This window comes from Trichosurus vulpecula, chromosome 4 (genome assembly GCF_011100635.1).
Source record: "Trichosurus vulpecula isolate mTriVul1 chromosome 4, mTriVul1.pri, whole genome shotgun sequence".
NCBI lineage: Eukaryota > Metazoa > Chordata > Mammalia > Diprotodontia > Phalangeridae > Trichosurus > Trichosurus vulpecula.
The window spans coordinates 237,686,329-237,704,773 of NC_050576.1; the positions used below are offsets into that span (position 1 = coordinate 237,686,329).

The following is an 18,445-nucleotide window of genomic DNA, read 5'->3' on the forward strand; positions in this document are numbered from 1 at the left end:
TTTTGGTTCTGTTTCTTCTTTCTCATGATTTATTCCATTGGTCAAAATTCTTCTCCACGACTTGACTAGTGCATAAATTAATTCAATGTGAAGTTATACATGACAGTTATATGAGACTTCATGCCGTCTTGGGGAGGGAGGGGGGAGGGAGGGGAGAAAAACTGGAACTCAAAACTATGTAGAGCCGTGCGTGGTAAACTAAAAATAAATAAAGAAATTTATTAAAAAAAATATAAGAAAATAACTGATTTCAACATGACATGGAAAGATATGAACTGGTACAGAATGAAATAAGAAACATTATCAGAACAAATTTTGTAATAACATTTATATTATAAAAGTTAATTATTCTAGGGACATGTATAAACTGATGAAGAATAAAATAAACAGAACCAGGAGAAGAATTGATAAATACAATGTAAAAATTAACAAGTCTGATAGCTGGAACTTGAATCAATACATTGACCATTCATTATTCTACTGCAGTCTGAATCAGTTAAAAGTAATTGGGAAATATTGAATAAAATAAATAAAAATATAATAAAATATAGATAATGTTCATATGTGGTTTTCTAAGTTCCTATATGACTAGCGAAGATTCTTATGAATCATTTATATTTGAGTTTTATAGAACTCTTCTAGAGGACAAGTGCTGAAACATGCTAGCCATTACAGAGATGTGAAAAAAGATAGGGTGCAGAATGAGATGGAGATTTTTTTTTGTAGCTAACAATTGAGGGAATTTGTTTTGCTTGATTATGTCTCTTTTAAAAGATATATTTTATTTTTGTTTTATGGATGAAAATAAGCAATTCCATAACATAGTATAAAAAGATCATTGCACGTGAAACTGCACATCTATTATATACAACTTACTATTCCTTTTAAATATATGATAAAATTATCCTGTAAATTTCTTTTTTTTTTTCCTCTCTCTCCCTTCTGCCCAAGAGATGGCTACCATTACACACCCACACACCCACACACCCACACACACACATATCCATGCACACATATACCTGCATGCATGTGTATATATGTATGTATATATATATATATATACATACATACACACACACACACATATATATATATATATATATATATATATATATATATATATACAATTATTTTATACATACTTCTATTTATCAGGTCTTTTTCTGGATGCAGATAGCATATTTCTTCATGTCTCCTTTACAGTTAATTTGGGCATTTATTATAGTCAGAATGACTTATTAGCTCAGTCATTCTTAAAACAATATTGTTGTTACAGTAAACAATATTTTCTTCACTATACTTATTTCACTCTTCATTATTTCATTCAAGTCTCTCCATGTTTTTATAAGTTTAATGAACTTATCATTTCTTATGGCACAGTAGTATTCCATCACAATTGTATACCACATTCCCCAACTATTCCCCAATTGATGAGCATCCCTGCCATTTCCAGTTCATTGCCACCACAAAGAGAACTGCTATAAACATTTGAGTATATATAGGTTATTTTCCTTTTTCCTTAATCATTGTTGAAAGTAGACCTAGTAGTGTAATTTCTGGGTAAAAGGGCATAGGCAGTTTAATAACTCTTTGTGTCTAATTCTAGATTGCTCTCCAAAATTTTTGGATCAGTTCATAATTCCACCAAGAAGTCTCATAATTTTTCCACATCCTTTTCAACATTTGTCACTTTCCCCTTCAATCATTTTAGCCAATCTGATAGTTGTAAAATGAGATCTCAAAGTTGTTTATATTTGCATTTCTCTAATCAATAATGATTTAGAGCATATTTTTCATGTGACTGCAAATTGTTTTTATTTTTTCATTGGAAAACTTGCCATTCATATCTCTTGACCATTTGTCAATTGGGGAATGTCTTGTATTCTTACAGATTTAACAAAGTTCTTTATGTATTTGAGATATGAGACCTTTGTCTGAGAAACTGTCTATAAATTTTTTTCTGTTATTTTAGTTTATTTTTCCCGATGAAGTGAGGAATAGGAGAAAAGATAAATTTTGTTAATTAAAAAAAAAAAAAGAAATGCCCTTTCCCTGCGGCGAGGTGAGTGTGTCTGCTCGTGCGGCTACTCGCTCAGTGTTTCTGCCGCGGCCCAGCCCCGTGGTCCGGTCCCGGCCCCGATCCAGACCCCGACAGACGCCCTTGTTCTTCTCTCCTTGCAGACACCCAGTCCCTGCTGGCGCCGGCGCCATGGGCCGTCGTCCCGCCCGCTGTTATAGGTACTGTAAAAATAGGCCGTACCCGAAGTCCCGTTTCTGCAGGGGAGTTCCTGATGCCAAGATACGAATCTTTGATCTTGGTAGAAAGAAAGCAAAAGTGGATGAATTTCCACTGTGCGGCCACATGGTGTCAGATGAATATGAACAGCTGTCATCAGAAGCCTTAGAGGCCTCTCGCATCTGTGCCAACAAGTACATGGTGAAGAGTTGTGGCAAGGATGGCTTTCATATTCGTGTGCGGCTACATCCATTTCATGTCATCCGCATCAATAAGATGTTGTCATGTGCTGGGGCTGATAGACTCCAGACTGGCATGCGGGGAGCTTTTGGGAAGCCCCAGGGCACTGTAGCCCGTGTACACATTGGCTAAGTTAATCGACATGAGTCGATTCGAACCAAGGTTCAGAATAAAGAACATGTGATTGAAGCTTTGCAGAGAGCCAAGTTCAAGTTCCCTGGCCGCCAGAAGATCCACATCTCCAAGAAATGGGGTTTCACCAAGTTCAATGCTGATGAATTTGAGGATATGATAACTGAGAAGCGACTCATTCCTGATGGCTGGGGGGTTAAGTACATCCCCAGCCGGGGCCCCTAGGATAAATGGTGGGCACTCCACTCCTGAGGGGTGTGTCCTGTGATGTCTACCTTTCCACAGGCATAAACAAACTAGATACTGCTAAAAAAAAAAAAGAAAGAAATGAAAAGGTACAAGGGTATTACAGGTGCAAAATGTCTATTATCTCCTAAGTATTTGTAGTAACTTCTTGATGTCTGCCTCCTACTCTGCTCTCTCCTTTCTTTGATTATACTAGGCCCACTGCTTCCATATTGATCTTCTTCTAGAACCATATGCAGTTCATCAATCCTCTTCTGTAAATCTGTCAATCATTCTCTGTTCTATATAGGAATCAGTCCTAATTATCTGGTTATCCTACAAGGTCTTCCACAAGCTCACATTTCCCTATGTATATAAAATTGTCTCCTTTTCACCCTCAATATAAGCATGTCCCATCCAGATCAAGTCTCCCCATTATTTTCTGAACATGTTATGCTTATTCACATTATCAAACCTTGCTGCATCTACCATTTTGGCTAGCAAAAGTTACCATACATGAGGTTTACGTATCTACATATCTATGTTGTCACTTTTATATATTCAGAAAATTATAAATCACTGAGTCTTATGATGATTCCTGGAAAAATCCTGAAATATATTATTAAGTGGAAATTTTGTAGGAATTTTAAAAAGTAAAGTACAGAGTACTGATCAGAGAAAAGCTGTATATAACAATGTAACTACTCTTTAGGAAATAATTTGAGAAAACTATTTTTGCTGTATGCATGACAAAGATAGTAAAATATGTGTTACACACATGACTATACATATAGGTCCATTCAGAACTGCTCCAAAATTTGTCAGAAAAAAATATTTGATATTGTATTGATGCCAATTCTGAATGGATTTTCTTTGAAATGACCTAAGCTTCTGTGCATGGTCTTGAGTGTAATATATGAGCTCCTTGTTAGTGGGTACACTACTTTTGCCTTTCTGGCATGTCGTAAGCACTTAATGAATGCTTATTGATTGATTGATTGATTGTGTATTAATCAATGGCTTTCATAAAGATATTACTGGAATGGCTAAGTTAATAACATAAAATTCTAATAGAAACAGACCACAGCTTAGAAAATGGCAAATCAGCATTGTTGTGGTGTGTTGTATGTTTATTTATTTTGAAAAACATCTCCCAATTATGTTTGGATCTGGCTCTAGCAGTACTTGGAGTTTTGGGGTCCTCTTGTGGCCAAAATTCCAATCTTGACTCCTCTGATCTAAGCTACAGGTAGGACAAGGCTAGGAAGGAGGCCTAACTCTGGCTTTGTGGAGTCTGCAAGCAAGAGTTTGTTACCAAGTTCTAAAGTTGAGCCAGTTTCTAATAAAACTAAATTTAAACAGAATATATGTAAAATCTCAAAATTGGATTAAAAATAAACTCAAAAAGAAGAAGGTGGAAGACATGGCTAGGAAGAAGTTTGTCAGTGGAAAAAAAATAGAGAGTTTAGCAGATGGACCTTAATCTCAATATGAATCCATAGTGTGACTGCAACATTAACAAACAAGCTAATGTAAATTAAAACTGCATAATAAGCTGCAAGATATAAAGTAGACTAAGGTTATGGTAGCTTTGTAGAGTTTTATCCCTATTAGTCCACACAGCAAAATTTGTGTTCATTGCTTGGGGTCATTGATAAGCTTAAATAGGATGACTATTATTGTTAAGGGACTTTAGTACATGCTTTATAAGGATTATTGGAGTAAACTTGAAATGGTTAGCTAGCAGCAGGGAAGACTTATTGGACAGTATTATAACTGTCTCCAAATATTTAATGGCCTGCCGTGAAGAAGATGGACATCACACAACATGTGATGGACATGTCATGTGATGGAGAGTCAGAGCAATGGCAGGAATTATAGAAAGATAACTTTAAGATTAAATAAGGAACAATTTTCTAGTAATTAGAGTTAACCAATGACGCAATGGGCTGTCTCCTAAGGTAGTGGGTTCTATTTTGTTGGAAGAGAGTCTATAAGCAAAGACTTGAGGACAAATTATTGGTTTGTTGTAAATGGGATTCTTGTTGACTATGTTTCAGCGGATTTTGCTCTTGAGATCCCTTACTACTTTGAGATGAGCTTTTATGTTTAATAACAAAGAAATTAACTCTATTATATTTTTCAATAAACTCTATTATATATTTTGTTTTCTTTAATGCCACTGCTGTTAACAGCAGTGATGTGCCTGACATTCAAGGTTACCTAGCTCAAACAATGTGACTGGCAAGCATTTTCTATTATATGTCAAATTGGCCTGAGGTCTCCAATAGGAAACTGACAGGAGTGAAAACCGAGGTCTGATTTGAGAAAGACGATATTTCCTAGGTGACAAAGAATCAATTAGTGATTATTCGCTATGCTCAGTGCATCTTGAGTCATAGGAACTGGATAGACCTTCAAAGTGAAGTCGAAGACGCCTTTGAAATTTTCTTTTTTTGGCTTATTCTAGTGAAACATAAACTCTGGACTGGTTCTCATGAGCTGAAATGGCTTGGAGGATGAGTGCACCTATTACTGGAAAATAAAGTAACATGAGAAAGGGACCTCATTATCAGAAGGCTAGTTACTGAATTAAGCAGTCTGGTCACAGTGGCACAGTATACAGTTGTAAAAAGGCTAAATAATTCTCTATCAAGTGTGTCTGTACTACCCTACTGCAGTGACAGTGAGTGAAAGAGAAACAAGGGCAAGAGTTGTAACAATCAATGGGATCAATGGATTGCTACAGGTCTTTAGAAGGGAACAATATAAAAAGTGATGTTAAAGCAAAACCAAAACACAAATAATCATCGACTTAAAGAATGACAGATCATAGGTTCTTCAACCCCTTCCCCCCAAAAAAAAATCAAGAAGTTTTCAATGAGTTTTATCATTTGACTAAAAGTAACAATTTTCCATAGTCTATGTCACCCAGATGAGACAGGTGTGCTCTCAGGAGGACTCTGGGACTAGATGGTAGTAATGTAACAAGTAGAGCTTCATAATGTTTCTCTTCTTTTGACTCAATTTGTGTGAAGTTTGACAAATATTTTCTTTCAATGAAACGTAAACAAGTCTAATCTGGACCAGTTCAGTGAGTGATTTTGTAATGAAGTCTATATGTATGGTCACTCTATTGACTAGATCTATCAAAGATCAAAATAATTTCAAAATTACAAATAAAAGAACAAACAACTTGAGATGATTAAAATATCACCAAGCCAGTTTCTTAAAAAGTTACTTACTCTGACAAAGAGGAAACAAATAAAAGTAAAGTGTTCAGCCATGGTAATGTCCATATCTCAAAGAAAAGCTAATACCAAATTGTTTCCCACAACCAAGAGACCAAAGCCACCCCAAAATCTGCTTTGTAGGGAGTCACTTATTATAACAGTAAGGGAAGGGAAATGGTAAGCAAGAGTAACATTGAATTGTATTATAAAGTCATTTGCAATAAATCAAATCCATAAAACAAATAAAATAACCCCAGGCATATCTATAATGTATAAGCAAATAAAGCTCAGATTGTGACATCAGATTGGTAATCAATTGGATGGGTAATCAATTGAGTTACACATTAGTGTAGTGACATTATAAATGTACTACATGAATATGGTAAATTGCACTAAGGATAATAGGCTGGATCAATGGGAAGGGGGTTGCATAGCATAGCAGTTTCAATGGCTGTCTGCCTTGCCTTAAATGCTCTGCCTCCTCTCCTTCATGTCCTGGTTTCTCTAGCTTCCTTCAAGATTAATCTCAAATTCCACTTATAGAGTGGAATTGCCCATATTCTCTTCCCACCAATCCCACTGTTTGTGCCTTTCTTCTGAGATTATCTTCCATCTACTCTTCCCTTGTCTTGTATATACAGAGTTGCTCTCATATTGTCTTCTCTATAAGACCATGAGCTTCTTGAGATTAAGGAATATATTTTGCCTTTGGTACTTAGCACCACACATTGTTCATACTAAATGATGAATAGATGCTTGACAAACTGATAAGATGATCCTTACTGCAAAAGCACAGATTTTTTTTTATAATTAAGATTTTTTATTTTTAGTTTACAACACTCAGTTCCGCATAATTTTGAGTTCCAGATTTTCTCCCTCCCTCCCCAAGACAGCATGGAATCCAATATATCTTCTACATATAACTTCACACTGAACTTATTTACTTACACAATAGTAAAGTTGTAAAGAAGAATTATGACCAATGGAACGAATCATGATAAATAATAAAAAAAAAAAAAAAAACAGAACAAAAACAAAAGAGAAAAAAAAAAACATGAGAAAAAAAAAACAAAGAAAAAAAGGAGAACATACAGTGTGCCCCAATCTTCATTCAGACTCCATAGTTCTTTCTCTGGATGAGATAGCTCTCTCCATCATGAGGCCTTTGGAGTTGTCTTTGTGCCTTGTATTGCTAAGAAGAGTGAAGTCTATCAGGGTTAGTCATCACAGAATCCATGTATATGGGGTTGTGTATAATGTTCCTCTGGTTCTGCTCTGTAAACTCAGCATTATATCATGTAGGTTTTTCCAGGTCTGATATTAAGTCCCTGTTTAAAAGATCATGGCATCATACATCTTGAAAGGACCTTACAATCTATCAAGTGCAACTTCCATATATTACAAATGAAGGAACCGAAGATGAAAAACAATTAAGTGAATTGCCCAAGGTCATACAGCTACTAAATGATTAAGACAGCAGTTGAAATCAGGTTTCCCAGAATCAAAGCTCACATTATTTAAATTGCACCACTGCAGTCTTAAGATCTGTATGACCTTGAGTAAATACCCCAATTTCTCTGAGAATAATTTTCTTCATTTCTGAACTGAGGTTCACACAGTTGAGCTTGTGAACTAGGTTATTTCTGAAGACTTTTGGAGCTATAGATTGATGATGATTTTGTATAAGAATCGGCATGAAAACATATTTAAGGACTGTATCACTGTAGAAAAGATGTGAGGTAGACAAGGAGAAAGAGTTAGAAATAAAATATGCATAGTCATAACTTACATGACCCTATATTAAAGGGAGATGAGGGAGAGCGGGAGAAAATTAAGAACTCAAAATTTTCAAATGAATGCTAAAATTTGTCTTTACACATAATTAGAAAAATAAAATACTAGTTTAAAAATAGACCTAATTAAAATGAATAAACAGGGAAATGTCTTCTTAAAAGGCATCAAGCATGATAAACTAACAACAATACTAAACATATGTGTACCAAATAAAATAGCAATCAAATTGTTAAAGAAAAAGTTAAATGAATTACAGTAGGAAATAGAAAATAAAAACAATACTAGTAAAGCAGCTCGAAGTCCCCCCCCCGAACCATATCTAGCCATAACATAAATAAAAATGAAATTAAGGAGGTGAATAGAATCTTCAAAAAGTTAGATAGGATAAACGTCTGGAGAAAATTGAATGGGTATAGCTAGGGCAATCCTTTTCTTTTTTTTTAGCTGTACATGGCACCTTCACAAAAATTGACCACATATTATGGCATAAAAACCTAAAAAACAAATTCAGAAAAGCATATATATTAATTTTTCCCTTTTCAGAACTTAATGCAATAAAACTTATCTTTAATAATGTTCCATGAAAATGCAAATTAAAAACTAATTGGAAACTAAATGATCTATTCATAAGGAATCAGTCCTTCAAAGAATAAATCATAGAGTGAATCTATAATTTCACTAAATAGAATGACAACAATGATAAAATATTCTACATTTGTGGTGGGAAGCCAAAGCAGTTTTTAAAGGGAAAGTTTATACTCTAAAGAGGGAGAGAGGGAGAGAGGGAAAGAGAGAGAGAGAGAGAGAGAGAGAGAGAGAGAGAGAGAAAGAGAGAAGATAAATTAATTTAACATGTAACTAAAACAAACTATAAAATCCTCAATTAAACTCCTAAATGAAAATCCAGAAAATTAAGGGACAGAAGAATAAAATGAAAAGTTTAAAAAAGTTGAACTAATAAAAATAGGTGCTGATTTTATTTAAAAAAAAATGAAAGTAAATGAAACATTGGTTAATTTGATTTTAAAAATTTTAAAAAGACAAACTTATTACCGGTATCAAAAATGAAAAGGATGAATGCAATGACAGTGAAGATGAAATTAAAACAAGTAGGATTTATTTTCCTCAATTATATGCCAATGAACCTGATGATCCAGGTGAAATGGATGAATATTTACAAAAAATACAATGCCCAGATTACCTGAAGAGGAAATGCAATATTTAAATAAATGTCTTAGAAAAAGAAATTTGATAATCCATACATGAATCACCTAAGAAAAAATAGCCCATGCCAGATGGATTTACAAATGAATTCTACCCAGCATTTAAAGAACAATTAATTCCAACACCCTATAAACTATTAGAAAAAAAAATAGGTAGGGAAGGACTACTGCCAAATTTCTTTTATGACACAAATATCATATGGAAACCAAAACAGAGAAGAAAAACAGAGAAAGAAAAATATGGACCAATTTCCTTGATAAATATTGATGCAAGATTTTAAATAAAATACTAACGAGGAGCTTAAAGCAACATACCACAAGAATGACCAGGTGAGAATTACACCAGGAATGTAGGGCTCGTTGGATATAAGGAAAACTCTAAGTATAATTGACCATATAAATAACAAAAACCATATTATATCAATAGACGCAGAAAAAGCCTTTGACAATATACAATGCTCATTTCTTTTAAAAAACTTTACAAAGCATAGGAATGAGTGGAACTCTTTTTTTTAAATGATAGACAGTAGCTACCTAAAGCCAAGCGCTAGCACTAGATATAGCAAAGATATATGTGATCAGCGTGAAGCAAATGTATCCATTATCACCATTATTGTTCATTGTTGTACTAGAAATCATAGCTACAGCATTGACAGGAAAAATAAATTGAAGAAATAAAAATAGGCAATGAATGCTTAAAAAAACAAATTCACTTCACTTGCCAATTGTTCCTCTGCTTCTCTTACTTGATTTTCAATATCCTATTTGAGCTCTTCCCTGGCCTACAACCAATTCATATTTGTCTTGGAGCCTTTGCATGTAAGAGTTTTGACTTTGTTGTGTTCTTCCAGTTGTATGTTTTGATCTTCCCTGTCACTGAAGAAAGATTCTATAATATGATTCTTCCCCACTGTTTACTCATATTCCCAGCCAATTCCTTGACTTTTAGCTCTTTTTTAAGGTAGGACTCTGCTTCCAATGTGAAATGTGTATTTTCCCAAGCTTCAGAGGCTTTGTGCAGCTGTTTTCAGAGATATTTCTAGGGACATGCAAATTTTCAGCTCTTCCAAGGTTGTGTGCTTAAAGAAGTATTTGCTCCTCTTCTGGTCTATGCTCTTGTCTGTTACTCTGTGACCACGACCCCTGTTTTCTGCCTCACAATTGTGAGGAGGATTCTATCCCCACTGCCACCATAAGCTCCACACCATTAGTGTTCCTCCTTGCCCCAACATTGTCACCCAGGAGTATGACCCAGATCCAAGCATGGGCAAAGCAAGAGAATATTGCCTCGGTTCCAGAAAAGAGATCCCTGAAATCCACCTCTAATCAGCCACTCAATTCCCCCGCTGTCTGTAGGGGAAGTAGCCACTGCCTTTGCCACCACCCTGGGGCTGGGGCAAGACCACACTTCTCTCTAGCCCAGATCTGACAGATATTTCCTACTGACCTTGTAAGTTGTCTTTGGCATTTGTGGATTGAGAAGTCTGGAAACCACCACATCTGCCACCAATTCAATCCTCTGAGTCCTGCTTCAGGTTTCCTCCAGTTCCACCCCTGTCTATGCTGGTGTGATCCGTGCTGGAATGCACTCTTCTCTCAGACCGGTGCAACAGACCTTTCCTGTAGACCTTCCAGGTTGTCTTGGGATGGAAATTTGTTTCACTCTGTCATTTTTGTGGGTTCTGCTGATCTTGAATTTGTTTACAGTCATTTTTGCAGGCATTTGGAAGGGTGTGGGGGAGATCTCAAGCAAGCCCCTACTTTTGCTCTGTCATCTTGGCTCTGCCCCCTCCCTTTTCTACTTCATAACATACTTCAGTATGTCAATCTTTAGACTTTTGTTTAAAAGGAGACAAACAAAATTAGGTCATATGTAAGCTGTTCATTCTCTACAAGCTAGTGAAAAAACTCATGTATTGGAGTCAGACTAAACTGAGCTCAAAGAAAGGTTAGTTGAAGGAGTTTATGTAAGGAAGCCCCCACACACACACTCACATACACACACACGCTTGTCTTCCTGACTCAGACAGCCTGTGTTAGACAAAGTTATAGTTTCTACAGAACAAGAGGTTACCCCAGGATGTCTGAGTTGTGTCAGTCTTAAACAAAGAAATGTTATAACCAGACAGTGTCTATAAAATGAGATGAGAACTGTTCTTAATCAAGATAGCATCAGGTTTAGGGTGCCTGCTCCTTATCAGGCATAAACAGAAGAATGTTCCCAGTCAGCTTAATTTTGGGGTTCACTCAGATAGCATGCAAAGCATTATGGAATGTTAACCAAGAGTGGGCCAAAATATCTTTTTCAATTGGTCCATTCAGGTTTTTGGCACTTTTCATGTCATAGGGAGCTCAAGCTGGTTCATAGGCATAATCAATTTTCCCTTCCCAAGACAGAGTTTACTGGAGTCCTTCATTTGGGGATCTTAAAATTAAGTTTTCTTTTTATCATTTTGGGAATTCTTTCCACCATCTCCTAGAATCTCCTTTTTTTCACATGTTTCTGTAATTTCAAATAATTCATAGTGATAATTTTGCAAAGCAAGAACAATAATGTTAAGAATAATTCCAACAACAAACCAATGAGCGTTTTTTCAGTCTTTTCATGTTCCTGGAATTGTGTTAAGTCCTAAAGATTCAAAGAAAGTCAAAAACAGAGACTATTTATATGGAAGTAGCTCACATATTCAAGAGGACAGGGCTGTACAACAAAGATGCTTAAAGCTTTTCCTTAGAAAGAACTTCACATAATTTCCCACCAGGAAATTGTTGACTGCTTTTTTTTCTGTCCTTTAAAGAGTTAGGAAACTAACTAAATGTATTTTTGTTTACATAGACCACATTTTAGCATCTTTGACATGAATATAGCAAGAACAACTTTGATAAATCCTTCACTAAAATATAGGTAAACTCTTTCTATATATTTTTCCTTGCCTATTCTAATGTTGATTTTTTTTCGACTAGACATTGATTATACAAGGAATTCCTTGTAGGGAAAATCTACTAATATAGATCTATACCTGCTCAGAAACTTCATATCTTGCCCTGGATAATGTACTTAGTATGTGTCAGAGGCAGAACCTTTACCCAGATATTATTGAATGTATGGCTGCCCCTCCCATCTGCTATATCACACTGGGACTTATTCCACCAACAAGAAAGGAAGTTATGTTAGTCTGGCATCATCTGTCAATAAATCATTGCTGGTTAATTTTTATTGTTGCCTCCTTTTCTAAATGGCTATTTCACTTAATAATTTATTTCAGAATTTTTCTAAGTATCAAAATAAGGTTCAGGAACCTATAGTTTTTTGGAATAAGGCAATACAAAAACATTCTTCTATAGACATAGAATTTTAGCATCTCCCTAAAAATAGTAGATTTCAATAATTAGAGTAGTTAATGGAGTGAGCCTCAATGAGGTGAATAAACACGGGATACCTGAGGAATAATGAGAAGATATGAAGAAGATAGAGAACTATATTCCTATTGAGATTTAGTGGAAACCAATTTTGGATACGTTTGAGGAAACTTGTATGCCAGGCTAGAAAAAAATGCCTCAATCTGTAAATAATATGGGATGGGTTAAAGCTTTGCAGGAAAAAATGAACTGAATAATGCTGTTTAAAGATGATTACTGTGGGGTAGTAGGTCACATGTATTCTGTGAACAGAGGGTGGGGTTTGAGAGGGAAACAGAAAGCAGGAGGAGGCTACTAGAAATATTCAATTAGGTGACAAGAGCAGGACCATGGTCACAGATTTTTTTTTGCTTCTCTTCTTCCATGTCATTAAACTCTTTATATTTGTGTGGCCATTTAATAGTTTTCTATTTTGTTTCTTTGGTGAGACTTGCCCTTATAGAATCACTCTCTCTCTCTCTCTCTCTCTCTCTCTCTCTCTCTCTCTCTCTCTCTCCCCCCTGCCAAGTACTAATGTTGTACAGATAATATATTCTACTTTTACAATTCATATTTCTTTTACACTATTCAGGAACATCATACTGTGGTTCTATGCTCTCTTGGGAATTCATAGACGTATCTATCTTATCAGGTTTTGAATCAGTTTCCTTTGTCTTTGATATTGATTCATAGATTACTGCAGTGATTTAGCTGATTTGGGGCCACATTTTCTGCTGTTATCAACGTCTACTCTGGTTTATGTTCTTATTCTCATACTCTTTAACTGAGTTTTCTTCCTTATGACATCTTTAATAATTTGGCTTTATATATACACATACATATATATTACACCTGCTGTATTTCATATTTTCTGACTCTTTCCATTTCATTTCACTTTTCTTAAAGTTTGGATCCCAGCACCATTGCAGTCCCTTCCCAGATGTGGCAATTTATATTTCATGTGCCTCCATCTTTGTTCTTGTTTATGTATGTGAAATATAGAAATGTCTTCAACATGATTCTGGACCTTTTGATTTAGTAAAGCTGGGTAGAGACACAAATATATTGGAATGTGTCCCAGTACTATCTGGTTTTCAGTTCTATGGTTGAGTACAATTGGCACAGAAAGACTGCCATGTTTTATTCTTATTCAGTGAAACTTCTGCCTTTCCATTTCCTTAGACACTAGTCAAGGAAAAGGTATAAGTGGGTACTGTTTCAAATCCATTATGTGGCTCCTGCAGCCCAGCTAGAAAATGATGGTTGTGGAGAGAATGCTTTGAGACAACTCTAATGTTGGTTCATTAGATTGTTGTTGTTGTTGTTGTGTTTTGTTTATCTCATTAGGAATCTTCATGATATATACAATGCTAACAACCAAAACTTCTTACATATAATTCTTATTTTGGAGAGGTTTGAGAGATCGGAAGGATAGGAAAAACAATATGGTCTTCTATCTAACTGGTTACATCAATCATAGACATTTATTTTAAGGGAAAATTGCACATATTTGACAAATGAAGGACTAAAGATATTGAAAAGGAGATGGATAAGTCAAAGATTAATGAAAACATTCAAACCTAGGTGATTATGAAAGTAATGCTGAAAATAATAGAAATAAAAATAGAAAAGGAAGCCATTTTTGTAGGGAAGGCATGTTGGAATATGTGAAATCAAGGCAACAAAAATTTATTAAGAACATATGTTAGGCCCTATTCAAAGAAATGGAGAAACTAAAACAAAAAATAATCCCTGTTCCACTCACAATCTAATTGGAATGGCAACTTACAAACAATAATGAGCAAATAAGGCATATACAAAGATATAAACAGGGTGAATGGGGCATTTCATTAAGGAAGGCACTCACATTAAGGTTCTCAGGGAAAGGTTTTTTGAGGAACAGTTGATCTGAGACATGAAATAAAGCAGAGAAACAAGGAGATGGAAATGAGAAGGGACACAATGCCATGTATGGGGGAAAGAAAATTAAAATCATTGACCTGAGAGTCAATTACCAATATTCAATAGACATTTTTAAATGTCTTCTATGTGTCACTTAGTGTTTGTGCCTTGCCCTAAAAATAGAGAAAAATGTAAAAGTAATCCCTACTCTCAATAAGTTTACAATCTAATGAAGGTGACAATGTGGAAACATCTATGTACAGAAAAACAATATAGAGGATAATTTTGGAAATAATAAATAGAAAGGAAACACTAGAATTAAGGGGGATTGAGAAATGTTTCCTATAGATAGTAGGATTTTAGCAGAGACTTACAGGAGGCTTGGGAAGTCTAAAGGCAAAAATGTGGAGGAATGACATTCCAAGCATGAGGAACAGTTAGGGAGAATGCCCAAAGTAGGGATATGAAAAATCTGTTTCAAGGAACAGCAAGGAGACCAATGTCACTATATTTCAGAGTAAATGGGGGTGCATGTTTAGGGCATAATAAGACAGAAAATACAGGTTTTGGATATATTATGAAGGTCTTTGAACTTCAAACAGAATTTTTTTTTATTATTTGATATTGGACATGGTGTGAAGAAAATGGAGTTTTTCTTTCCCATTTGATAAGGCATGGGAGGGTAATATAGTCCGACATGAGATTTCAGAAGATCATTTCAATAGCTGAGCAGGTAATTAACTGGAGTTGGGAGAGACTAGGGACAGGGTGGCCAACAAGCTAGCAGTCAGTATCCAGTAGTCCAATCATGAAATGATGAAGACCTACATAGGATGGTGGACATATAAAAGGAGGCTATACAGGTAATTATATGGAGGTAAAATCAATGTCTTAGAAACAGATTAGATATGGAAGTTGAGCCATAGTGATAAGTCAAATATTATCCCTAAGTTGCAAGCCTGGTTCACAGGGAGGAGGGTAATATCCTCAATGGTAATTGGGAATTTAGGAAAATGACAGAAATTTGGTGAAATGTTAATGATTTTAGTTTTGGACATGTTGAGTTTCAGATCATCCAGTTCATTTGGTACACCCAGTTTGAGAAGTCAAATATCCAGTTGGAAATGTAAGACTCAAGGCAGCAAGGAGGATAAAGTTAAATAATTTGATGTGAGAATCGTCAGCATAGAGATGATTCAATCCATTGAAGATGATAAGGTCACCAAGTTAAACAGTACAGAGGAAAGAAGAATAAAGGGACCAACAGTTAGCAGTTATGACCTGAACTAATATCCAGGAAAGGGGACTGAGAACTGTTCTCAAGAAGGAGCTCAAGCACATCAAGTTAACACAATGACCATTATATATATTACACACACACACACACACACACACACACACATATATACATATAATTGAAAGGATAGCAAACAGTCAGAGAAGTGACTAAAAGGATAAGACAGAAAGGTGACTTCCTCATTTGATTGAAGGAAAAGTAAATTATTGCTTTAGCAGTTATTCATCTTGACCTACAGTGTTTATTGTAAACAGAACACTATGAAGACATTTGCAATTGATGTGCCAACATCTGCCAAACATGATAAAGTCACAAAACCCTATGGAAAACATAAAATAAGTGTCATAAAACCAAGTTCACGTACTCCTTTTTATCCAGGCATGTAAAAGATGTAAAAGAGAAATATATGGAATATATTGGTCATTATTAAATAATAAAAGGTATGAGGGAAAAGGCTTGCAAATATTTCAAACTCTTGTGCAACAGAAATACTTTCTTCATGAAGAAAGTTGAAAAGCATTGAATAGATAACATAAAAAGAAGATATGTCTGCACCAACAGCATTTGCTAGTGTTATAGAGGACGTAACGATAATCATGATGATGATGATGAAGATAATTTATATAATGCTCTAAAATTTGCAAAGAGCTTGATATTTTATCTCATTTGAACTAAAATAAAATCAAAATAGAATAACATTTACCTAAATATCTATGCTCTGATTTGTTGATAAAGCAACATTAATTGAACCTTGAACCCTGAAAAATTTTAAACTCTTCTCAGGAGCTCTATTACCTACTGAAGTGATCGTCCTAGAACTAAGGGGAAAGCCAAGGCTATGAAAAATGTCTCTTGCTCAGATTAGAACAGGCATTCGTATAGGCCTTCAATTGTGTCAGATCTTCAGTATTTACTAAACTTGTTTCCCTACCCTCTCCTTCCCTCCTCTTCCATTCCCTTCCCTTCCTTTCCTTTTCCATCCCTTCCCATATTTTTTTATCAATGAAAACCATTTAGAATGAGATATGGATGCACTAGGCAAGAAAGCATCTTGAAAGTGAGTAATATAATGGAGAAAACCAAAAGGTATTGGTCAGGTCTCAAATGATTCAATAGAAACATTACTTATGTACTTACAAATAAAGATTTGGAAACAGATTTTTTTGTTCCCTGAAATTATTATTAAAATAAACAAAAATGTTTGCACAAAATATATTGTTGAGATCATTTTTGCATAGATGCCTTTTTACATGTGTTTACGATTGATTTTAATGAAAAATAGAAAAAAAATGAAAGTTACAAGCTCAGTAACATTATGTGCCTGGAAATATATAGCTTTATTCATGATCCCACAGCTTTTATTGTCATTCCTTCTGCAATCAACTTCCAACAGAGCTTTATATCTCTTATAAGCATTTACTTACTTACATGTTGTCCTTTCCATTGAATGTAAACTCCTGGCTTGCAAGAACTGATTCTTCCTTTCTTTTATCCACAGCATTTAACACACTGTCTGGTACACAGTAAGCTCAAAATAAATGCTTGTTGACTGATTGAATGACTGATGATAGTTCATATGATGACCTTTACCAACCTGACATTTTAGTCAAACAGATTCTGCTACAGAAATATAGACTTAACGATAAACAAGTTACACCTACTAGAATTCCTTCAGGAAATCTACCTCATTAACTTGATTCAGTCACTGACTTCTTTGTTAGGAACTACTTAAATTTGATTAAGATAAAACTCAGGGGATTTCAAAGTCAACAAAAATCTTTCCTTAAAGTACATAAACTCAATTCAGTGAGCTGCAAATGTCAATTTCATATGTGTGTTTATTTTTATGCAGTTTTATAATATAGAAAACAATATTGATTCTATTACTCATAGTACATAGTATTTTGGTCCATGTATTTATGCTTTTAAAATGCTTTGTAATATTTTATTATTTGTTATGAAAAATATGACAAATATAGATATATTCCTCAATATTTGAAATAGCCATCCTAAAATAGTTTCTGAACAAACTATTTGTAGTGGTTGTTATTTAACAATCTGCCCACAAATGCAAATAGAGGTGACAGAATGTATTAATAACTGGAAGGAATTTTGCAAACTAAAATGTCATAGAAGTATTTAATAGCCACACATGATATTTAAACTCTAAATGTGTAGGCTTGTTTATCTAGATAATTGCTGATATTAATCCAGAACTGACAAAGATGGTAGTGTGATGTTAATGAAAGTGCTAAAAAGAAATAGTTGAGTGCTTACTGTGTGACACTCCCTTTTTACCTCCCCCTCATAGAATCCCTATGGCACAATTTGTGCTCAATCTAAAACAAAAGACATTTTCCCTCTATTCTACAGAGATGTGTCCATCCTATGGATCATGGCCAGATTTGCCCTTCATTTTTCTGGCAGTGTGACTCAGTTTTGGGTTCAAGGAGCCACTAATTGCTTCCAATCATGTGAGATTCTTGGATAAAAGACATATGCTTTGAAATGATGAAAAAAAAATGCTTTATAGTACATTAATCATGAGAAGCCTATAAGTAAACAGAATATGAAAAAGCAAATAATTCCACTCCTGTTTTTTTTTTAAACTACAGATCTCTTGGCTTCCTTTCATTTTTTTTCCCCCTACAGAGGCATGGAGGAAGGGCTGGTGTCATCCACCATAAACATCATGTGGCAACAAGCCCAGGGAGACTCAACCAGGTAACATTGCACTTAGACCTTTTGCTACATTTTCTGTTTT

General features: G+C 34.9%; 1 pseudogene; it reads left to right on the forward strand.

The window, feature by feature from the left end:
• Positions 1-2,132: 2,132 nt before the first annotated feature.
• LOC118847952 lies at positions 2,133-2,894 on the forward strand (annotated as a pseudogene).
• Positions 2,895-18,445: the final 15,551 nt, after the last annotated feature.